Here is a 25,881-nt window from a genome sequence, read left to right as displayed (position 1 = left end):
AAACCAACAAAAACCACATGATTATCTCAAAAGATACTGAAAAAGCCTTTGACAAAATACAACATCCATTCCTATTGAAAACACTAGAAAGTATAGGAATAGAAATAGAAAGTACCTCTCCTGAAAATAATAAAGTTTATATCTAAAATAATCAACAAGCATCATATGCAATGGGAATAAATTAGAAGCCTTCCCAATAAGATCAGGTGTGAAACAAGGATACCCATTATCACCTCTATTATTTAACATTTTACTAGAAACACTAGCAGTAGCATTTAGAGAAGAAAAAGAAATTGAAGGTATTAAAATAGGCAACAAGGAGACTAAGCTATCACTCTTTGCAGATGATATGATGGTCAACTTAAAAAATCCTGGACAACCAACTAAAAAGCTAGTAGAAATAATCAACAACTGTAGCAAAGTTGCAGGATACAAAATAAATGCACATAAATCATCAGCATTTCTATATATTTCCAACACATTATAGCAGCAAGACTTAGAGAAACACCATTTAAAATCACCCTAGACATTATAAAATACTTAGGAATCTATCTACCAAAACAACCACAGGAATTATATGAATACAACTACAAAACACTTTCCAAACAATTAAAACTAGATCTAAACAATTGGAAAAACATTGATTGCTCATGGGTAGAATGAGCTAACATGATAAAAATGACCATTCTACACAAATTAATTTACTTATTTAATTCCATAACTATCAAACTACCAAAAAACTTTTTTACTGAATTAGAAAAAAACTATAACAAAGTTCATTTGGAAGAACAAAAGATCAAAAATATCAAGGGAAATAATGAAAAAAAATGTGAAGTAAGGTGGCCTAGCAGTACCCAATATTAAACTATACTATAAAGCAGTAGTAATCAAAACAATATGGTACTGGATAAGAGACAGAAGGGAGGATCAGTGGAATAGACTTGGAGCAAGTGATGTCAGCAAGACAGTGCATGATAAACCCAAAGAGCCCAACTTTTGGTACAAAAATCCACTATTTGACAAATCTGCTGGGAAAACTGGAAAACAATATGTGAGAGATTAAGTTTAGATCAATATCTCACACCCTACACAAAGATAAATTCAGAATGGGTGAATGACTTAAATATAAAGAAGGAAACTGTAAATAAATTAAGTGAACATGGAATAGTATAATTGTCAGATCTCTGGGAAAGGAAAGATTTTAAAATCAAGCAACAGTTAGAAAAAAATACAAAATGTAAAATAAATAATTTTGATTATATTAAATTAAAAAGGTTTTTTACAAACAAAAACAATGCAGCCAAAAATCAGAAGGAAAACAACAAACTGGAAAAAATTCTTTTTAACAAAAAATTCTGACAGAGGTCTAATTACTCAAATATACAAGGAGCTAAATCAATTGTACAAAAATTTAAGCTATTCCCCAATTGATAAATGGGCAAGGGACATGAATAGGCAATTTTCAGATAAAGAAATCAAAACTATCAATACGCACATGAGAAAGTATTCTAAATCTCTAATAATTAGATGAATGCAAATCAAAACAACTCTGAGGCATCTCCTCACATCTAGCAGATTGGCTAAAATGATAACAGGGGAGAGTAATGAATGTTAGAGGGGATGTGGCAAAATTGGGACATTAATGCATTGCTGGTGGAGTTGTGAACTGATCCAACCATTCTGGCTGGCAATTTGGAACTATGCCCAAAGAACAATAAAAGACTGCCTGCCCTTCAATCCAGCCATACCATTGCTTGATTTGTACCCCAAAAAAGATCATAGACAAAAAGACTTTTACAAATAATAAATTGGAGGAATTTCATGTGAACTGGAATGTCCTCCAGAAACTAATGCAGAGTGAAAGGAGCAGAGCCAGAAGAACATTGTACATAGAGACTGTGGTAAAATAGAATGTAATGGACTTCTTTACAAACAGCAATGCAATGACCCAGGACAATTCTGAGGGATTTATGGAAAAGAATGCTACACATTCAGAAGAAGAGCTACAGAAGTGGAAACATAGAAGAAAAACAACTACTTGAACACATGGATTGATGCAGACACGATTGGGGATGTAGACTCGAAATGACCACCCTAGTACAGCTATCAATAATATGAAAATAGGTCTTGATCGATGACACATGTTAAAACCAGTGGAAATGTGAGTTAGCTATGGGGGAGGAGTTTGAGGGGGTGAAGGGGAAAGTAAGAACATGAATCATGTAACCATGGAAAATTTTTCTAAAAAAGAAAAAAAGGAAAAAAGGAAAAGGACTTTTCTCTAATCCATCAGTGGCCTACAGATATTAGCAAAAACAATTATCTAGAGAAAAAAATCAAAGTATTAACACCCACATAGAAATTTGTTCCAAATCCCTTATAAGAGAAATGTAAATTAAGAGAATTCTTCTTATTATTATTATTATTATACTCTCCATAGTGGCCGAAAATACATAAGAAGGGGATGATCAACAATGAAAAGTTTATATAAATGCTGAATGAGTAATATATTATTGTTGGAGCTATAAATTCATCCAACCATTCTGGAAAGCAAATATGAATTACATTGTTTGATAAAAATGTCAAAAGTGCCTAAGGTTTATATGTCATTATTAGACATACTCCAAGAAGATATTACCATATATATAAAATATTTCTCCCTGAATTTTATATTTCAAATATTAAAAAAAAAAGAAATAAAATAGGTGTCGTCCAAACTAATTATCACATATAATTATAATGGTGTATTAATTAATATTTTTGAAGAAGAGAACCGTAGTTTGAAGATTCACACTCTAGAAAGGGCAGAATGTATGAAGAATTCAGGAAAAAGCAGAACTACAGGAACTGAATTAAAGAAAATTATAATAAAAAGAAAAATTATAGTGACTAACAATATAAAAATAAAAAACATAAATGAAACAAAATTGATAAAATGTTGGAGAAGAGATGAGAAATTGATTTCCCCTCCTTTTCTCTGAAGAGAATTTTGTTTAAGGGTTTGGAATGTTGTATATTTGTGCAAAAGAAAAGTCAATAATTTATGGGCAAGATCATGATGAGCTCTTCTCTCAGTGAATTATATAAGTTTTAGTAGAAAAAAAATTGTGGTTGTTCCTTGGGAGAAAACCTAAAGTCAAATTCAACCTCATCCATGTATTAGCAGTATGACTCTGGGAAAGTCCCTTAACCAATCTTAATCTCAACCCCTTCATATGTAAATACAGATAATAATACCTATCCCCCCCAATATGGTTGTATGAATCACATGTTGTAAGAATTGTAAAGATATTTACAAACTTTAAAGTGTAAAATAATTGCCAGCTGTAGGCATATACCAGCTCTAATATTTCAGAGGTTTATGGTATTACCTTAGAAACTCCACAAATTGAAATGAATCTGACTTATAGGCATAATAAGTATCCATAATTTTTTTCAGTTACTTGCCAAATTTCCATGCCCCTCTTAGCAAAGGAATTTGAACAGTTGATTGGGCTTTTGTAAAAAGGAGGAAATCAAATCTTCATCTTTTTGATGAAACTGAAAATCTGGCAAAGGAATCAGGATAAGAAATGACTTCATTTATAGCATATTTTAACATGTTTAGTAAACATGTCTATATCGCTATAGAGACCATTCCACTAGTGTACAAGAAGTAGTTATTAATAATTATTATTTGCTAAATGGCTACTTGAAGCACTTTAAATTAACATTGCAAAATAATTCTCTGTCCTATGGGCAGGAGGTTAGGGAGGGAGAGTTAAATACTCAGTGAATCTGAGTTTTGAATGTTCTTGTTGAGATCCAAGCTATTTAGCAGATTATTTTTGACATTTTTTTAGGAAACTATGGTTGCCACAACAGTTTAATGCACACTAATTCTGATTCTCCCTCTATTATGCCTGCAAAAGATGAAATTAGTTGGTGTTTTCAAATAAACCCTGTGGTGGAAACCAAAGAACATAGATTTCCATCTTGGCTATATGTATGTAGACAAATCACAAAGTATTTGTGTGAATCCATTTCTTCATCTGTCACATAGTGAGAGTATAACTCCATTCCTTACTGCACATGGTTGTTGTAATGGTCACACAAGATAATGGATTTGAAAGCTCTTTGTTACTGAAGAGCATTCATTATATAAATGTGAGCTATTATTGTAAGGTAGTAGAGAGAACATTGATCTGGAAAAAGGAAGCCTTAGTTCTGTGTTGTCTTTTCCATACCTCACTTCTCTTATCTATAAAATGAGACTAAGATGACTCATAATGTCCTTTCTAGCTTTAGATTCATATAGCTAAATAATCCCCTAGTTGGAAAGTATCTCATATTTAACTTAATGTAAATTATATCTGAGGAATAATCGCCTTTAGATCTCTCCTACAAGTAAGAATCCAGTCTCTTACTTCTCCATTAATGGGGAAGTCACAAATTTTTAAGACAAAGTATTGCATTTTTGAATGATGCTAAATGTTAGAAAATTTCCCCCTCTGAGCCCTAACCCCTTACTGAGCTGATTATTTTATTATGATTTATGTGTAGGTCTGTGGATATTTTTATATGTGAATCAATGCCTTTGAAATTGAATTAATAAAAAATATTTAATTAACACGTATTTTATGCTAAGCACTATGCTAAGCAAAATCAAGATATTATATGTTTTCAGGAAGATTATATTCAAATGGAAGAGACAAGAATGAAAAAAAAGAGTTAGATTTGGGAGGAGTTATTTTTTGTTTAGGAAGCCACAGGGGTAGTGAACGGAACCGCAGCTGACCAAATGCTCAAGACATCCTTTCTGGTAGCAATGAAAATATTGATTTGAATATAATAGCAGTGTTGGGGGGGGCTGTGTATACATATACATACTTTCATTATCTCTCTCTATCCATCTCTTTATCTTTCTATCTATCTATCTATCTATCTATCTATCCATCCATCCATCCATGTATCCATTTATCTACCTATCCATCCATCTATCCATCCATGCATCCATCCATCATCTATCTTTCTATCCATCCATTTATCCATCCATGTATCATCCATCCATTATCTATCTATCTATCTATCTATCTATCTATCTATCTATCTATCCATCTATCCATCCATATATCATCCATCCATCATCTATCTATCTATCTATCTATCTATCTATCTATCTATCTATCTATCCATCTCTCCTCTCTCTCTCTCTCTCTCTCTCTCTCTCTCTCTCTCTCTCTCTCTCTGTCTGTCTTTATCTGTCTCTCCTCTGGCAATATTATATCCATTGTATAAGAGAAGTATGACTTGACTTGGTTATATGTAGTGGGTCATGTAAGGCAATCACAAATAAGGACAGTATGGAATACAAGGTAAAAGAAGGCAAAAAAGGGGAAAGGATTAAAGGAATGGGGTGGGAAGAAAGGGACACATGGCAGAGGGAAGTGTGTAGAATGAATTATCACTAGTAGAATATACTGTAATGTGGATTCTTTTATCAAGTAGGAGTTGGAGTATATGGCTTTTGAGGTAATAATAACCTATAGTTACATAGTGCTTACTTTACACCAGGCACTGTACTAAAGTGCTTTTCCATGAATTATCTCATTTCATACTCAAAAACAACCCTGGGAGTTGGGTGCTAATATTATTCTTATTTTATAGGAAAATAATGCAGATAGGAGTTGCTTGTGCAGGGTGAAACAGTTAGAAAGTGTATGAGGTCATATATTAGCTCAGTTCTTCCTTATTATAAGCTTGGCTATTATCTACTGTATATCCTTACTACTGTAAGATGGAGATTTTAGTTATTTTATAGATATATATTTAAAATGTGGCCGCCAGGAATCAAATATTCAGATTGATTCCATAATTAAAATAGACCTAAGTCAGGATCGGGTTTAAGGTAGTTTATTTACAATTAGGAAGGTAAAAGGTAGGGAAATAGAGAGAGGGAGAGGCTAGTCCAGGCCTGCAGAGGCCTGGACAGAGAGAGAGGGTTAAAAGGCTAATTAAACTAGGCTACAAGCCACAAGACCTTAGCAATCATAGAGGCTAATAAGCCTACTTAAGGCAGAGTTTGAAAACACCAAGGTAGGCCAAGGAAGTCAGCCTAACTTACCCACATGACAATTCAGAGTGGAAGCAGCCTGAGGTCTCAGCCGAGAACCTTCAGCACCAAGTTCAAAGCTGGAACTGCCTCAACAGGAAGTAACCAACATACTTGAAGAGATAGTATCCCTTGTCACTTCCTGTGGGTCCACCTCTAATTCAAGTGGACAAAAGGCAGCCTCAACACTGATCTGGACTGCCCAAAGGGCAGTCCCTTGTTCTTGATTTGTTACTTATTGTCACGTGTGGGTAACTCATCTCCCCTCCCCACTGAGGGAGGTGGGGATGATATCATCTAGGGTAAGGAGTTTTGACTATGAATGGGCCAGAGCTAATTCCGTTTACACACTACCTAGGGAACTTCCAACTCTAATATTCTATGATTTGTTCTGTAAATGTTGGTATTAGAGTTAGGAAGATCTGGGTTCAAATCACACTTTTGATCTTCACAAGCTATGGGACTATGGAAAATCAATTATTCCCTATGAGCTTCAAGTAAACTCCAAGGTCTTATCTATCAAGTCATTAATAGGTTTCAATCTATACTAGTGAAGAATTTCTCACATTGACAAAATCACTAATCCTTCATGCATATATAAAATAGATATTATATATATTTATTTTACAAAACATAAAAATGTATATATATACATACACATATGTACATATATATAAACAAACATATTCACACATATATTTATATTTATATAATACACAAAGGTCATACTTGGAACTAGAAAGGACTTTTGCTTAATTTATCAAATTACCAAATTAATCATTTTAAGATAAAGATGTGATCACATTATTGACTTGCTTATAAATCTTCAATATAATTCTATTGTCTATACATGAATATGAAAAATGTTTAGCCTGGAATATGTCTATAATTTAGTTGCAATTTACCTTTACATCTTCGTTCCCCATTGCTCACCTCTGTGCATCTACTTTCTTACCAAACTCAACCAGTACTTTGTTTCAAGTTGAGCTCTTTTTTGCCAATGAATTTTTGTAGGCTGTCTTTCATGACTATGACATAGGTCTCTCTATATCTCTGATGCTTGAAATCCTTCTTATCTTTCCAGGCCTAGATTAGGTACCATATTTTCATTCCTTAATTTTCCTTCATAGAGTACTTTGAATGTAGACTCCTCTTTTTTACCATTTTTTACATTCTACTTTGAACTATATTTATTCATGACCTCTTTAAAAGGTTGCTCACTTGTTAAGGTGGGACCTGGTTATTTTCATCTTTGAATCTATAGTCTTATTTTCTCATTTTCAAATGAGTAGGTTGAAGTCAGATATTCTTAACCAAGGGTTCATTGACCTATGGACAGATTGCAGGAAATCTGTGGATTTGGATAGTAAACAAGTAGATAAATCCTTATTTCCATATAATTGATTTCCTTTTATGAATTTACAATTATTATTTTGAGGAGTCCATAAATTATCAGATGCCAAAGACTTCTTTGATACAAACAAGACTAAGTAGCACTGGATTCAGTGCTCTCAAATATCATTTCTCTCCCTTTGAATTCATTTCATAGATGAACAAATAAAGGTCAGAGAGGTAAACCAAAATTATACAGGTACAGAGTCACCTTGAGTTTTAACAGTCCCTCCAGTGTCATAACTATTGGGCTTTCTTCTCGAGCTGACTGATGTGTGTGTGTATTTAGTAGTTATCCCCATGACATTCGTTCTAGAGCATGTAGACATGATGTTTCATGAGAAGAAACATTGCATCTGTGCTGGAAGAAAAAGACATATATTTCTAAGAAAATCTGCTTTTATTTTAAATCCCTACTGAGCCAAGAGACAGGCCTAGCTCTGCCAGAATGTTAGAATGATTGGTTGCATCCAAAAAACCCACAGGGATATGGAAGGGAACTTTTATCTGCTATTACTAGAGGAAAGGGGACATTCTTGTTTCCTATTTTGACTCTTGATATTCATGGTAATCGTGAATATTAAAACCTCTTCATGAGTAACTTTCCAGCCCACTGTAGGTTTGAAAGAACATGTGTAAACAGCTGGAGGGTGAGTACCTGGAATTCTGCCATCTGTTCCTACCTCTGCAGTTCCTGCTGATAAGATTAGCTTGTTACAAAGTTGGATTTTTTTTTCATGAATAGATACAGAGACAAAGGGAAATGGAAGAAATTAAATGACTCAGATCAAGGAGGGACCTCAGGGTTTTCTCTTTGTTGGATATAGGGTATCATGGGAAACAAGAGAAGGTGACATCGAGTCTTTAGCTGAATAAGTATTGGAGTTGTGGTAAAATAGAGCACTGAACAGCCAGTGGGAAAATCTGGGTTCAGATATTACATGCTTTAGTCATGTGTAGGCAGTGTAGTTTTGAGTAAATCTTCATATGTCTTGGCCTAAATTTCCTCCTATCTTAAATTAGGAGATTAGATTTTATGATTTCTAAATTCCTCTCTAATATACTAGTTTATGTCATAGTACAATGATATGGCACAATTGCTGAAGGTCTATGGGGTTTCTCAATAAGTATAACTTCCACCCCTCCTTTGCCTTATCACTGGAAAAAAACATAGGATTGGTAGATGGAAGAATCTTTAGAGAACTATGATTTTAATATCTTCATTTTACTAATGAGGACAACAAAACTGATGTAGATACACAGAACAAAATGACACAGAATCACTTGAAATATGTGCTATTTGATTGTGAACCTTTCCCTCTCTTCCCTTCCACACCAAGTAGTTGAAATTAAGGGTAGCATGATGATGGTTTCTGTCTTTCTTTCCAAGTGAAGATGTTCATGGTTGCTTGGATACAGCTAAACACATGAAAGACTGGTAAGAGCTACTGCCAGTATGGACATTTGATGGCCATGATATATAAATGAATGATGTTCAAAACCATATCTGCCTTTGATGCTAGCTCCCATGGAAGAAGATCCAACAGTGTTAGTCCATTTCCATAACAAGCCTAACTTTTACATTGTTTTCCAAATGTTGTTCAAGGCTTTCATCACAAGTGGCAGCTATCATGTCTAAACAGGAGTTCTCTTCTAATGATGTGAACCCTGATGATTCAGGAGAGGTGATTCAGAGAGAGAGAAAGAGAAAGAGACAGAGACAGAGAGACACAGAGAGAAAGAGACAGGGACAGAGACAGAGAGATAGACAGAGAGAGACAGAGACAGACAGAGAAAGAATGTGTCTGCATTGTGTGTAAAGGGTGTGAAGATGGGATTAATTCTCCCTTGCCCATTTTTAGATTTAATCACTAGAAGCATATCCACCCCACTTATCCTTAAGTACAGGGAGGTCTGTGACCCACATGTGCTATAGTGTCTGATGAATCAGAATCACCTGACTGCAGTCCTAAGCAAAGCTTTAGCTGTAGTTGGTCCATGTAAAGTGGAAGGAAGGCACAGGAAGTGACAAAAGGAATGGTCTTTAAAAGTGGAAAGAACTTCCTGTGATGAGGTCTTTCATTGTCAAATTGAACTTGAAGGAATTCTGGCTTGGGACCTCAGAAAACTCTTGGATTTTCCCCTTAGAACTACCATGTGGGTGAGTGAAAAAAACTGACTCCTTTCCCTAGATTTTCTGAGAGGTACTAGCCTCCAGAGAGACCCCTCATCTTAGAGGAGGTATCGTGGCTAAAACTCTTGTGTAATTTACTTCTGGGCCCCCTTTTTTACTGGGGCCTCTGAACCCCTGCCTGGTATAGACTGGGCTGGCATAATTATCTTCTCTCTCTGATATCCTTACTTTCACTCTATGCCTCTATTTTATAAATAAATTGCTAAAAAGTCATTCTGACTTGAGTAATAATCACAGTGACCACATTTCTCATAAATTTAGTCCAACCTTTAATTTTTTTATCCCTTACAAGGGCAAAGTAAGTTTTCAGGCCCAATATCCATTATCCGAGTCAGATCTTAGAAATAAAAATTTCCCAAACCTCAAATTGGCAAGGACAATTCAAACAAAATCAATTAGTTACCTACCCTCATCCCTGAATTTAAAACATGACTCTGAGAACCACAAAACACAAAACATCTGACCAACACAGGAACCAAACCCTAGTTTGACTTTCTATACACACACACACACACACACACACACACACACATTTATTCATTTATTATATTAAAATACACAGGTACCACCCTCTCCCTTCCCCTCCTCCCATTAGAGAAAGAATCATTTGACAATAAGCCATGTGTGTTTATAAAGGCATGTCTTGTTTATTTCTATTTATCAGTTCTTTCTCTGGAGGGGGATTAATACAAGTTATTTTATAAACAATATTCTGTTGCTTTATATATAGTCTCTTGATTCTGCTGGTTTCCCTATGTAGATCTTTCCATTTTTAAAAATTAAACTGCCTGCCACTTCTTATGATACAACAGTATTCCATCCCAATCATATGCCACAACTTATTTAGCCATTCTCCAGTTGATGGGCATCCCTTTAATTTTCAGTTCCTTGCCACCACAAAGATAGCTACTATAAATATTTTAGAACATATGTTATTTTTCTTTTCCCTTGATCACCTTAGGAAAAAACCTAATAGTGGTATTGCTGGATTAAAAGGTAAACACAGTTTTATAACTCTTTGGACATAAATTCAGAATGCTCTTCAAAATGAATGGATCACTTCACAGTTCTACCAATAGCATTTTACTGTTCTCATTTCTCTACATTTCCTCCAATATTTGTCATTAGTTTGCCTTCTTGCTGACTCATTCTATGGCAGTGATTCCCAAAGTGGGCACCAACCACCCCCTGGTGGGTGCTGCAGCAATCCAGAGGAGTGGTGATGGCCACAGGTACATTTATCTTTACTATTAATTGCTATTAAAATTTTAAAAAATTAATTTCCAGGGGGCTAAGTAATATTTTTTTCTGGAAAGGGGGTGGTAGGCCAAAAAAGTTGGGAACCATTGGTCTAGGGTGACTTTTTCTTTCCAGAGGTACACTTTATGAATCTCAGGTACACTGGATGTCACAAAAAACCAAGAGAACCCAAGACCATTTTTTAAACATATATTAATATTTATATTTTTTAAAAGTTAACATGGTTACATAATTCATGCTCTTACTTTCCCCTTCACCCCCCAAATTCTCCTTTCTCCCATGGCAGATGTGTATTTCCACTGGTTTTAACAAATGTCATTGATAAAGACCTATTTCCAAATTGTTGATAGTTGCATTGGTGTGGTAGTTTCGAGTCTACATCACCAATCATGTCCGCCTCAACCCATGTGTTCAAGCAGTTGTTTTTCTTCTGTTTCCACTCCTGTAGTACTTCCTCTGAATGTGGGTAGCGTTCTTTTCCATAAATCTCTCAGAATTGTCCTGGGTCATTGCATTGCTGCTAGTACAGAAGTCCATTACATTCTATTTTACCACAGTGTATTGGTCTCTGTGTACAAAGTTCTTCTGGCTCTGCTCCTTTCACTCTGCATCAATTCCTGGAGGTCTTTCCAGGTCACATGGAATTCCTCCAGTTTATTATTCCTTTGAGCACAATAGTATTCCATCACCAACATATACCACAATTTGTTAAGCCATTCCCCAATTGAAGGGCATACCCTCATTTTCCAGTTTTTTGCCACCACAAAAAAGCACAGCTATAAATATTTTCATACAAGTCTGTTTATCTAGGATCTCTTTGGGGGTACAAACCCAACAATGGTATGGCTGGATCAAAGGGCAGGCATTCTTTTATAGCCCTTTGAGCATAGTTCCAAATTGCCAGCCAGAATGGTTGGATCAGTTCACAACTCCACCAACAATGCATTAATGTCTCAGTTTTGCCACATTCCCTCCAGCATTCATTACTCTCCTCTTCTTTCATTTTAGCCAATATGCTAGGTGTGAGGTGATACCTCAGAGTTTCTCTAATTATTAGAGATTTAGAACACTTTCATGTCTCTTGCCCATTTATCAATTGGGGAATGGCTTGACTTTTTATACAATTGGTTTAACTCCTTGTATATTTGAGTAATTAGACCCCTGTCAGAGTTTTTTGTTATGAAGACTTTTTCCCAATTTGTTGTTTCCCTTCTGATTTTGACTACATTGTTTTTGTTTGTAATAAAGCTTTTTAGTTTGATATAATCAAAATCATTTATTTTACATTTTGTAATTTTCTCTAACTCTTGCTAACCCAATACCATTTTATGTTCTTCAATCTTCTTACTAGCAAAGGTGCTTTTGACAGATGTCCCTCAGTCTCATAGAATCTGAACGTAATTTTGACATCTCTGTATACTGAATTCTCTGACTGCTTCCTCTAAACTATTGAAGAAACTATAATATCCCATGGAAAATCTCCTACTACTCAAATTTCAAAAGGAACAGATACTTGGAGCCCCAAGTGTCCCATTGTCTACACTAGTTAAGTGACTGGTTAAGAGATCACTGTTTACAGAATTAATTAGTACTATTACTTTCCCTTATATAGCTTATATTCTAGAACATATTAAATGCTTAAGAAGTTTCTGTTAAAATGCTTTTTGATTTGACTAGTAACTGGCATGCAGGGAACTTTACATTCTGGATCTCTTGGTCATGTCTAATGTTTTCTCTTTCCCTATGAAGCCTACAAGTGTTCATAATGCAAAACAGATACTTGCATCTGTCAAAGATGAATAATTATAAACTCTAGAATGACTACATTACTCCACAGGGCTTGGAATAGAACTCAAGGCCTATACCTTTCCATTGAGTCCTACAGCCAAAGGTTGCCTGCCTTTGCATTTCCCTGAAACTCCTATTCCATGTCGCCAGCAAGAAAATAAATCTGAACTAAAATGCCCTTTTGATCACTCACTTTCTAAGACTGGAATTGGCTCAGAAGCTCAATACTCAGAGATCTTTCCTCCTACTTACTCCCCAATATTAAATAATTATCCTTATTCATGCACTTAATAATAACCACATTTTTGCTTTTCTTCTTCCTTTGTCCATTTTATTCTTCTGGTAACTGTTATGGACTCTATCAAACCCTTAACCAAAGATCAAATCTTTCTACTTCCCCCACAGAATAATTGCCAGTGGGAGAGGATTAGCCTAGAGCTAGTGGTGAGGTTGGGAGGGATGGGAGGAGAAAGATACCCACAACTGGGTAAGTGCTATATCTTATCTGTATAACTGAAAGCCTGACCCTCAGACTCTCAACTTTAACAGTAGTTTTAGACCTGGAAGTGACTTCAGAAGTAATTTAATCCTATCTTCTTGTTTACAGATGAGAAAATGGAGACTTAGAATGGAAAAGTGCTAGCAAATCAGTGGAAAAGTCAGAACCAGATGACAGACTAGCTGATTGCTGAAACAATGTTCTTAATACTTTAAAATAAGCAAATAATCAAACCTATTCCAAAAGTAATAAAGCATTATTTGTATTTTAATAGTACTTAAAATTTACAATGTACTTGTTATCACAATGACTTTTTTAATGGGAAGGAAAGGAAGAAGCACTTATTAAGTACTTACTGTATACCAAGTAGAGTATGAGGGTATGCAAAGAAGGACTAGCACCTCTGATCTGATGGCTTGCATAGCCCTTTAGAGGGATGCTCATACAACTTTGATGTCCAACTCTCATTCATCTCTCACCTGTGGCTTCAAGCAGCTGTACTGTTTAGTGGCCACACTGAGGTACAAGTGTCTCAGTAGGTGGGCTGAAAAAAAGATGAAGGTACAAGACAGGCCACTAACCAGTTGGTGAATTAGGGAGGATGAAAAGACATTCCCCAGTGGAATGAATGACAAAGTCATCCACTGCATCTCAGACTGTCACCAATCATCCTGACTTTTGTCTCACCATTGGATTTGGTTGACTCTGGAAGAGAGAGTAAGACTGATGACTTTGTGCAACTCTAAATCACTTAAATCCAATACATGTGCAAGTCAAGACATCTCTCCAAAATATTAAAAGCACTCTTTGAAAACAAAGGTTGAATAAGACTATATATCAGAACATTTGTACTGCCCAGGGGAATTTGTTTGTCAGCTCTGGAAGGGGTGAGAGAAGAAAGGAGGGAAAGAAAAGGAATCATGTAAATATGGAAAAATATTTAAAAATAATTTAAAAACATTAATTTTTTAAAAGGCTTTATATCAGGTACTATGATTAGTTCTTTAAAATATTTTCTCATTCGAGCCTCATAACAATTCTATAAAGTAGGTGCTATTATTGTTCTCATTTCACAGTTGAGGAAATGGTGGCAAAATGTAAGTTATCTTTCAACTCATAAAGCTAGTAAGTAATTTGGATTTGATTTCAAGTTTTACTCTTCTTCAGACATAGCACTCTATTCATTATACCTCCTACGTATGAGGTAGGTATTCCATTTTTATCATCCCTGTTTTATAGGCGTCATAGATTCTTAGAACTGAAAGAGACCTTAAAGTTACCATAGATTCATAGAAATAGAGATTCAGAATCAAAAGACATTTCAAAAATGTTCATTATGCCAGACACTATGCTGGTTTCCAGAAATATAATGCCAAAAGAGAAAATAGCTCTTTCCCTCAAGGAGCTTATAGTCTACTGATCCAATACCGTCATTTTATTTTGGTTTAACCCTAATTAGGATCCAAGAACTTCACTATTCTATGTTAAATTCTTATTCTCTCTTCCTCACTTTCTACCCTTTAAAATCTGTGAATCAAGACATCTCACAAGTGATATGTTCTGCCACCTAATATGTTTTTGTAACTAAATAGAAACCCCAGTTTTAATTAACTAATGTTGATTTGCATATCAGCTACTCTAACTCATTATAAATAAATTGAACTAAAAATCTGACCATGTGAGCATGAAATAAGCACTATTAAATTTCTATTTAGAATCAGACTGAATTTGACTGCCAGTGTGAATCTTATGAAATACAATTACAAGTTCTTAAAAGCTGAAGTGGGATCAATGATAAAAGCACCCTGGAATACTTGGTACTGAAATCAATTCAATCCAGCATTTTACTAATCTCTTAACTTGCCTGTGAATAGGAAATTCACAAACCATTTAGGGACAAAAAAATGACCATTTGACTCAACTGAGCATGAAAATACAAAAAGCTGTAGGTCACAGTGGCAAGAGCTCTTGACTTGGAACCAGGAGAGAGAGAGTAACATATTAGTGCTAACTCTTAACCATCCATGTGACCATCCAGTTGTGGGAAGAATCTCTTTTAGTGAGCGTGAAGGAACATCCAACTTGTTTTCAAGGACTTGGGATGGTAAAAGCATTCAATACAGCCTGTTGGAAAAAAAAAACAGTTTATCACTGATTGACTGATATTTATTTTATTTGTTTCCACAACTCAAAGGGTAGGTGATCTTTTTTTTAGACCACGGTAAATGACAACATAATCAATTATATTTTCACTCAGTAATTCTTTCATTGATGCTTTACTAAATAGTGTGTGAATGGCAGTAAACCTTCATCTCAAAGCCTGGAGAAGCTTCACCAAGAAATATAGAATTGCTTTGAGCAGTGACTTTGTGATGTTATGTTTTTTGTCACCTGAGAATAAGATTAGCTAAATTTAGGATCAGAATGATGACCACACATTCTATAAATGACAGCCTATTTAGGTTCAAGGAGGTTTTAGTGGTGAATGGAAATTGTATTAGTGAAAGAATGCTCACATTGGTGAAAATGGGGATCTTTGATGAAAAGAAATTGAGTGATGAATTGGAAAGAGAATTAGGAAAGTTCCTTAGTGGGAGATGGATTGTAAGGTATACCTCTGCTCATCTCAATCTATTTAGTAATGCAGTTTGAAGTCTGAAGGTAGGTAGCTGGTGCAGTGAATAGAGCACTGGGTGTGAACTTAAGAAAACCGATCCTCCTGAATTTTCAAACATGGCCTCAGATATTTGGTAGCTGTGACCATAGGCAAGTCATTTAACCCTGTTTGCTTTACTTCCTCATCTATAAAATGAGTTGGAGAAGGAAATGGCAAATCGCTCCAGGATCTTTTCCAAGAAACACCAAATCCAATCACAAAGAGTTGGACAGGACTGAAAAGTATTTTAAATGAAATTTGCCATACAGTTTCTCCAGCTACAAAAGGGGGATTTTAGTGTTTGTGTTAATATAAATATGTCACAAGGTTTTTATGAGGGAATGGCACGAACTTGCTATGTGATTTCTTTGGTATAGGGAACTCCTCAGTGAAAATACTTCCTCTACCCATAAAGGGTAAAGAAACAAAGCTTCTGTGCAACTGTTACCCTTAGCAAGTTACCTCGATCCCTTAAAGATTAAACAAGATAACAAAGGTTACAAAATCATTGTATATCAAAGGTGCAACTTGAACCCATTTTTTCTTCACTACAAAGCCAGCTCTCTTTCTATTATGCCATGCAGTCTCCATTGTGAAGAAAGAGCTCCCCAAAACACCAAGCTCTGCAGAAGTGTCTTTTCTTTATAAGTTTCAAACACATTATAATAAAGCTGCAAGAAAAAAAGAGGTCTAGTGATACTTCATGTGTAACAGGAACTGTCCCTTCACATGAATCATGAATTGATCATTGTGTGGTTTGAAGGGTGGCAAAATAGGTGTCTCTGGCTTTTCTATCCTTCTATCCCCGCATCCTTTCTCTAAGGGAGAGTATATTCCTGTTAAGAGGGGGAGCAGACAGGTAGAACATTAATTGCTGCTCTCCTCAGAGAAAGGGCTTACTGCTCTAAAATGATATCTTTCTGCTTTTTAAACATATTGTTAGTCTAGGAGGATGTGATCAGGTTCAAAGTAACTTCTGGTTTCTGCTATTCAAATATAGCTAGTTCATGGGAAGAAAGCAGGATGCCAAGTTTTATATCTAAGACAGGATTCCATTCTTGTCCAATACCAGTTCTACAACAAACACCATAATGTTTAGCTAAGAAACCTTCTCATCCAAAATACACCAAACAGAAATGAAGGGAAATATACATAGGAGAATATATTCTGGACAATGCAGAGGGAAGAAGCTCTGCCTTTGGGAGTGAAAGAACTGAGTAACCATTTAGATCTCCCAGTTTCAGGGTGACAACCCCTTAAAGACTCCCAGTGGGTATTTGGCCCCAGGGGAGTGCTGGAAGAGAGAGGCACCACACAAACCCTCTCTCTCTCTCCCTTCTACCAACATCCATTACTGGTTCTTTTATTGTTACACAGGTCTTACCCAAAGAGAAGTTTCCCAAAGTCTCTGGTGTAGCAAACAGAGGATAGGGACATGATGGAAATTTCCAGCTCCTCACATGTCATTTACTAGTCTTTTCCTGCAGTAACCGTGAGGGGCTGTTGGTTTATTACATCTTATCTCCTGAAGCTGGAAATCAGAAACACTCAAAGCCACTCAGTGCTTAAGAAACTTGAAGATCATTTCGAGAAGAGGTGAAGAGAATGGGCTCATCGCTTTACCAATTCTTCCTCAGTCCTCATAGCAGGCAGAGCATTTCATTCATATCCACCAATGAGGAGAGAATTTCATTATAAATGGGCTAGGACCGGTATTACAAAGGTAATTTCCAAACTGTGAATATGGGTATAGAGTTAAGGTTTCATGGAGGAGGTGTAACTTGATCTCAGCCTTTTAAAAATGTCTCCAGTTTTGTCTTTGGGGAATTTTCCAGAAAACTGGAATCCTATTGAATTCATTTCCCTCTTTCTCTGAGCAGCTTCATTTCTACAACCCTAAATGAAATTTGATCTCACTTCAGACTTTTTTATTGTTGTTTGAGATAAGTTGAAATTTTCAAGCATATTGCATGCCTCATAGTTTGCATTTCTTACCCCTCATTTTAGAGATGAGGAAACTGAAATTTAGAAATGTTACGTCATTTGCCCAGGGTCATATAGTCAGGGAATAAGACAAAATTTGAATTCAAACCTTCCTGACTATGAAAGATTGAATCATACAAATGTATTATTAATAATAATAAATGCCCCTAAAGGTGATTTGGAGAGCAACTGAAAGTGGAAAGAGCCTCAATATCCCTCTGATTAGAATTCACTGGCCCAGATTTCTGGCTATTAAATTTTTTCTCTTCTATCAGGTCATTTTCATATGTTATTTCCATTTTTGAACCTTTTTTCTGAATTCGCCAGCTAAAAGAATTGTCTCTATTCTCAAATTTTCCTAGTAGATTTTAAGCCTCTTGAAAGTAGAACCTTTTAAAAATTGCATCTTGGGTCTATCTTGGTGCTTTGCACAGAACAAGTGGTTAGTAAATGTGTTTTTCAATAGAGCACTTAGCCTAGCTCCCTCCTTTGTCCATATTCTATACTTATTTGTGTATATAACATATCCTGTTCAGTAGACTATAAGTTTTTTGGGGAGGAGAGGTCTACCTTGGTCTTTGTATTCCTAGAACCTGGCACAAAATATTACCTACAGTAAATAAAAAATGTCCCATTAAAGCATTCTCTGGCTTTGACCCAAATCTCAATCACTTCCTATCTATTTATGACATTGGTCAAGTTCCTTCCCTGTTTGGGTCTCAGTTTTCTCAATTGTCAAATTCAGAGATCAAACTAGACAATTGCTAAAGTTTTCTAGTTCTAATATATGTGGTTTAAAAATCTCAAGTCAGGAAGACCTGGGTTCAAATCCTTCCTCTGATACTTTTTAGCTGTGTGAGCTTGAGAAGTTACTAAATCTCAATTTTCCTTAGTTTTCTCATCTATTAAAAAAAAAAGCACCAATCTCCCAGGTTTTGTTGTAAAGATAAAATGGGTTTATATATTCATATTACTTAGCAGAATAGCTGACATAGAATAGGCACTTTTCAAAATGCCAGTTCTTATTACTTCTACTATTACTACTACTACCACTACTACTACTACTACTACTACTACTACTACTACTACTACTACCACTACTACTACCACTACTACTACCATCATTATTACTACTACTACTACTACTACTACTACTACTACTACTACTACTACTACTTCTTCTTCTTCTTTCATTACTACTACTACTACTACTACTACTACTACTACTACTACTACTACTACTACTACTACAAGCACTACCACTACCACTACTACTACAACCACCACTTACTACCACCACTTTCACTATAAATATTCTTAAGGTGGGCTAACTAAGGAAAAGCAAATACACAAGTATTTAACTGAAGGTGGATTACTTGCAATGAATAATCATCATTATTTTAAACACATATCCTTTATTTGTCCTTCCATATGGACAGGAAGATCCATGGGCTTCATGGAGAAAAGGTTTATTCATAGATCCAGAGAAGCCTTCACCATCCCTTTCACAGCCTAATTGCCAAGAGCTGTGTGAAGTTAATAAAAAGACATCTGAGCATTGCTTATTCATATTAATCATGGCTGTCATTCATTTTCCTGGTGTTTGTGGTTTATCTTTCTTGCATGTATGGACAAAGAACAAGAGTAGTATGGATGGATTTAAGGCAGCTGATGGCACAGTGGACAAAGCACTGAGCCTGGAGCCAGGAATACTTTAGTTCAAGTCATCCCCCCAAACACTTACTGCTTTTGTGATCTTGAGCAAGTCACTTAATTTTTGTTTGTTTCAGTTTCCTCAGTTGTAGATGGAGACAATATAGGACCTTCCTTGGAGGGTTGCTGTAAAGATCAATTGAGAAAATATTTGATACGTGCCCAGCATATGAGTCCTTTTCTATCTAGAAAGTCACTTTGTCTTGTACCTGTTTCTTTCATTATGAGAAGATGGGCTAGATCATTTAAAGGACCCCTTCCAATTTTAAGTTTTATAAAATTAAAGATAGGACTTGAATGTAGGACTCCTATCCTTTTAATATTTTTCATTCATTTGCTTGATTACTTTTCTATCACTAAGTCTTTTCATTATCACTGATGGTTCTAGTTTCAGTAAGTCAACAAATCTTCAAACATTTATTAAATTATTTTCAGTGGATAAAATGCTGGATGTTGAGTGAGGAAGACATCATCATGAGTTCAAATCTAGTCTCAGACTCTAGCTACATGACCCTGGGCAAGTCATTTAACTTGATTTTCCTCAGTTTCCTCATTTCTAAAATGACCCAGAGAAGGAAATAGCACAACCCTTCACTATCTTTACCAAGAAAACACCAAATGGGGTCAGAAAGAGTCTGACATGACTGAAAAACAAGTAGACATCAACAACATGTGTCAGGCACCATAGTAGACAATGAGTACAAAAAGGACAATAAAGAAACAATTCCTCCCCTGAAATACTTTACATTCTGCTGACCTCCAAAAGGCATTAGAATGTATAAAACAAATTAATCCCCAAATTTCCTTTTTTTTTTGGTAGAGAATGATTTTAATGGAATCATTCATTCTTATTCCATGAATTATTCCTTAAAGATAAGATGCTCCTTTGGAAAGTGATGCAAATGTCACATTGAATGATACTTAACATGCACACACACACACACACACACACACACACACACACACACACATTTCTAAATGAATGCACAATGAAAGCACAATTTCTCTACTGATATTACTTGAAATATTGCACGTTCTGCACCATCTAAAATGTATCAGGCAATAAAGCCTTCCACAGACTCATTAAAACGATTGAGGCTTATTCCAGAATTAGAAGAAAATCCTATGGGCAAAGGGGGAAAAAAGAAATTACAGAAAAACCTTTTCTATACATCTGCATTGCAATTTTATAGTCAGTATAATTATAGAGAACGCACATGTGAGTGTAAGGGTCTGTGATTATCTCCAAACTTTAGAGAGGATTTCTAAACAACATGTGTATGCCAGCTTTGTGCTACAGCAGAGGATAGGATTATTTCCTCTAGTCAGATGGAAAGCTAAGGACATTTTAATTGCAGAAATGCACAGTGAGGGAGGGTTGGAACCCTCCTCAGGATTTTTGTGATATGAGGCACAGACAGAGGGAGTTGTTGTACTTTAGAAGCTATACTGGATCAGTAATTTAGATGTCCACTGGCACTTAGATCCTATGGAATAAATGAAGTTGACTGTGGTGATGGAGAGAATATATCCTCATGTTGCTTAAAGACCTTAGAAAGCTCTTCCAACACTCATTTTACAGATAAAGATAGTAAGACCTCAAGAGATAAAATTACTTGTCTAAGGTCATGCAGAGAATAAAGAGCTGGGCCTGGCCAGTTTGAACCAAGCTCTTTGACTCTGCATCCAATTGTGTCTCCCATAGAGCTGAAAAGAGAAATTCAAGTAAAATTGGTAGGCATGTGCCAGTGTGACAGACTGAAAGTATTCTTTTGTCTACACTGAGCCATTGGTCTCTATGGAGACTTGGCAGCCTGAAATTTGGACCTCACCTCTAACAACTTACTTTTAGATTATATATTAATAGAAAAGGGGAAAAATTATTTCCTGGGAAGAACAGTAAATTCTGAATAGTTGTATGGGGAAGTCAGATCATTGAATTGTTAGAGCCCAGATCAAAAGTTCTACAAGGCAAGAACAAGTAATAAAAAATGAAAAAAAAAAATAATAATAACAACAGTGATAGTTGTGTTTTGATACTGAATGTCCTGACATGTTTAAAAATGACATTGATAAGAATCTAACTTGAAGAAAGTACAGAGACAAAATATACTATTTTCATGAAGAAACTTCAACAATATAAATCAGTATCTTTAGCATCAAGATAAAAAAAACAGCTTTAAAAAAATTCCTTAGTCAACATTTGACTTGCCAATTCAAAGATATGGTTGCCAGAGGCAACAGTTAAGAGTAAAATGACTTCAAAGATAATTAGACAAGAGATTTAGCTAAGCGAAGTTATTCAGAGGACACATAAAGCAGGAAAATGAAAAGAGGACAAATGAAAACAGAAAGTTAGAAAAAATGAAAACTATCTGAAAAGATTCTTATAACTACTTTTTCTCTTCTCCTAGTTAAACCACCAAATCTGACCTCTAACATCACAGTCACACACTTGTAAATCCAACTCTTTGCCAAGAGACATTTGGTTATCTTCATTTTTATAGTATTTTGTTAAATTTACTTAGAAGGAAAAAAAGTAGCTCTTAGGCAGAAGACTTCTCACTCTGAGTACCTCTTTCTACATCAGACCTAATGGTGCTACTCTAAGGGCTTGGAAATAAATACTGCTTTTTCACCAGCTGAATAAACCAGAGAGGATGTGGATAGAGAAGCCTAGGTCTAGGCTTCCTAGTTCCAGAACTATAGGCCAAATATTTAAATTAGAAACTCCTGACTCTTCCAGAATTCTATAATTTTTACAACTCTGAACATGCTTTTAGGAGATTGGTTTTCAGGAATTCCCATTCTTCTCCTATATACTTAATTTATTTTCTTAAGTCTTTATTAATATTTTCTGTATCTTACATCAACATAATTATACCCAGTTTGCCCCATATATGATAAATATATAAATAAAAAACTTAGCACCACTGATTGATACATTGATAAAGTGTGTAAAATGTGAAATGTGTAATATCTGTAGACCTACCACCATTACAAAAGGGTAGACTGGATATGTTTTCTCCTATCTCTTCATTCAAATCCTGCTTAATAATAATAATTTTGTTCTATTTTCTTTATTTTTTTCTGAATGGCTGCTCTCCATTTACATTGTCATAGTTATTGTATATAAGATTTTCTTGGTTCCATGTACTTCTTAATGACTATTTTCTCTTGGAATGAGAGATTGTGCCATTTCCTTTGTTTGCTTTTTTCTTTAGTTTTAGACCTCTACCTTCTGTCTTAGTATCAATTCCAAGATAGAAGAGTGGGCAAAGGTTAGGCGATAGAAGTTAAGTGACTTGAAAAGGATCACATAGCAAGGATGTGTCTGAGGCCAGATAGAACCCAGAATCTCTCAAATTCGGGTCTGGTTCTCTCTCTGCTGTGCAAACCAGCTGCCCTCCCCTTTTTAAATATTTACATTCTGTCTCAGCATCTACTTTGCATGTCATAGATTCTCTGAATCATTAATGATAGGCTACACAAGATAGAGGAGTACATCCTTATTTTTCCATCTTTCTAGCTTTCTTGTTGCTCTCCTCACTGAGGTTATTTGCTGAGTCTTCCATGCAGCTACTCCTCACAAGGTTTCAGAAGTCTGGGGATATCTGGGTCCTTCAACCCAGCTACAACATATACAAAAGGAGACTGGGTGACTGACTCTAGAAGCAATACATACATCCATCCATTTAGCAGCGAGGTTCATGGCAAGACCTTTGTGATACCCAAAACTCAATGGTTTTATCATGTAGTCATGCAGCTGAGTGGCATTTCTGAGATTTGTCATTAAGACATAAACATAGCAATAAGGAACTTGAGGGGGCACTAATATAACTTCCCTATTTATAGAGTAGAAAACTGGAGACCAAGAAACTAAGTGAAGTTCAAGTTCACATATGGTGGCATATGTCATCTAGTTTGGCTTCCCTTCTAATACTTTCATTTGTATGTTACTCCTAATTTCATCTAATGGGATTGATCTCTATATCTTCTTTGTCCACAAGAACCTACTAAGGGAAAAACAAAGAAAAACACACATAAATACAACTACACACACACACACACAAACACGCACACACACACACACACACACACACACACACACACACACACATCCGTTCCAACATAATAAAACTGACTACAGTATTGCAAGCATTTCAGTGGAAAGATGGAGATATCCCAAGTCTGATATCCTCATATTACCTTATGTTACCAAGGTAACTGAAATGGTGATGCCAGGAAATACTTTTTGAAAAGGGTATTATTTTGTCAAAAAGACTCTAACAAATGAAAAAAATGAAATTTCCATCCTCTCCTTTCAAAAAAGAAAAGAAACAGAAAGAAAAAATATCTATGGATCTTAAGCTACATCAAGGACCTTTAAAGTTTGGAGCATGCAGGGGTATCAAATAAACACAATAAATTATAAAGCTATGATAATTTAAAATAAGTATTTTCATAATAAATAATGAAATTTAATGGAAGAACTGCTGTTAGGACTAGGAATGACTGGGTTCCATATTGGTTATGACATTCAGGGCAAATTATTCACCTAAATTTCCAAATCTCTAACGTGAAGAGTTTGGACTAAATTGTCTGTAACATGATCTCCACTTCTAAGGGCTCTTCTTAAATAAACCATCCTTTACTCTAAAGTTCTAGAAGCCTTAATAATCTATTTTCCAAGAAACCTTCTAGCTCCAAAATTCTATTTTCCTTGTTCTAAAATTCTTGTTCTAAAATTTTGTCCAGCCCTAACATTTCATAATCTATGTTCTAATGATCTATGTTCCTAACTGTTGTCCAAATCCATAACGTTTTGAGTCCAGCTGTGAATATTTTGAATTTCAATCTTCTTTTTTAACACATACTAATTTTCTGATAGGATGAGTTTTTCCTTAGAGTCCAATTGTGAAACTACAAAAGTTCTAAAAAGAAACTGGCACAATAAGTATTTTGCCAGGAGAAATTACATTTTTTTAAATATTCAGACCTCAAGCACGAAATTCCTACAAATTGCATGAGACATGTTAATTACAACAAAACCTAGGTTTTGTTAAGTATAGACTTTTAATGAAAGAAACAGTCATAAGACTTAACTACAGTTGTTAAGAAAAAATAAAAGGTAGAAATAATACTGTTAAAGGAAAAATCTGCTTGTAGTCAGAACCTTGGACATATGCCACCTAAGAGTAAAGGAAGCATTGATCTCTAGCCAACACTTGTTTTGCTTTTAATATGTCTACATCCATATAGAAATAAAAATAATATAGTTACTACTAGAACTTGGCAATTAAACTTTACATATGAAGGTAAAATGAGATTGAAACTCCACATGCACACATATGCAGCTGGATAATTTTAAAGGGAGTGCTTACTAAGTTCTGGGCATCACAATTCAAGGTGAGAAAAAACTAGACTACATAAGGAACAACTGATGGAATTGGAAAGGGCTAGAGAATAGAAAATGAAGAGGCAATTCAACAGCTGCCTTTAAGTTTTGAAGAGCCATCACATAGAAGAATTAGAGATGCTCTTCTTGTCCCAAGATGTCAAAAGGAGAATGAATATGCTATAAATAGTAAGATTAAGCAATCCAACAAAAGGAAATACTTCCTAATAACTAGAACTATTCAAAAAGGTACTGAAATTCCTCTAAAACTCATGGACTTTTATCATTGACTATTTCCCAGTGGCGTATCACTGATCAACGTTTGGGAGAGTTTGCAGAAAGAATTCCTGCTCAAGTGGAGGTTGTAGTGAATGTCTTCTAAAATTCCTTCTAATTTTAAGTGAATTACACAGAATAAAAAAATATGGATGCATTCATTTGTGTTAAATTATCAGTTGTGAAAAAGGCAACATAAATTTTGATTCAAACAAACTCTAAATAAATGTGGGTCCCCATTTTAAAGTCTTGGCTTATGGTTGAGAAAAGTTTGGTTACTATCCATGAATTTTGTTTAAATACTAACATATGTCTTTAACAATATCTATGAATCTGTCTATATATCTCTCTAAAATCTCTAAAAATATTCTTTCCACATATACATAAATATAAATGTATGCATATAATTTATTCTTTCTGTACGTATATATGCATGTGTATATTTTCATGTAATTTAAAATCTTAAACCTTTCTCATCATAAAGGAGAGTTTAAAGTATAATATTTATTCATTTACTTTACCTTGTTCAAAATATATCCTATTTATGCAGAAATGGAAGTAATTATTCTGAACCCAGAAGCAAAGAAGCAAAAATACTTGTAAGGTTAAACACTGGATTTTCTGTGATGTT

This window comes from Gracilinanus agilis, chromosome 2 (assembly GCF_016433145.1).
Source record: "Gracilinanus agilis isolate LMUSP501 chromosome 2, AgileGrace, whole genome shotgun sequence".
NCBI classification, from domain to species: Eukaryota; Metazoa; Chordata; class Mammalia; order Didelphimorphia; family Didelphidae; genus Gracilinanus; species Gracilinanus agilis.
Note: the sequence above shows the minus strand (reverse complement) of the source record.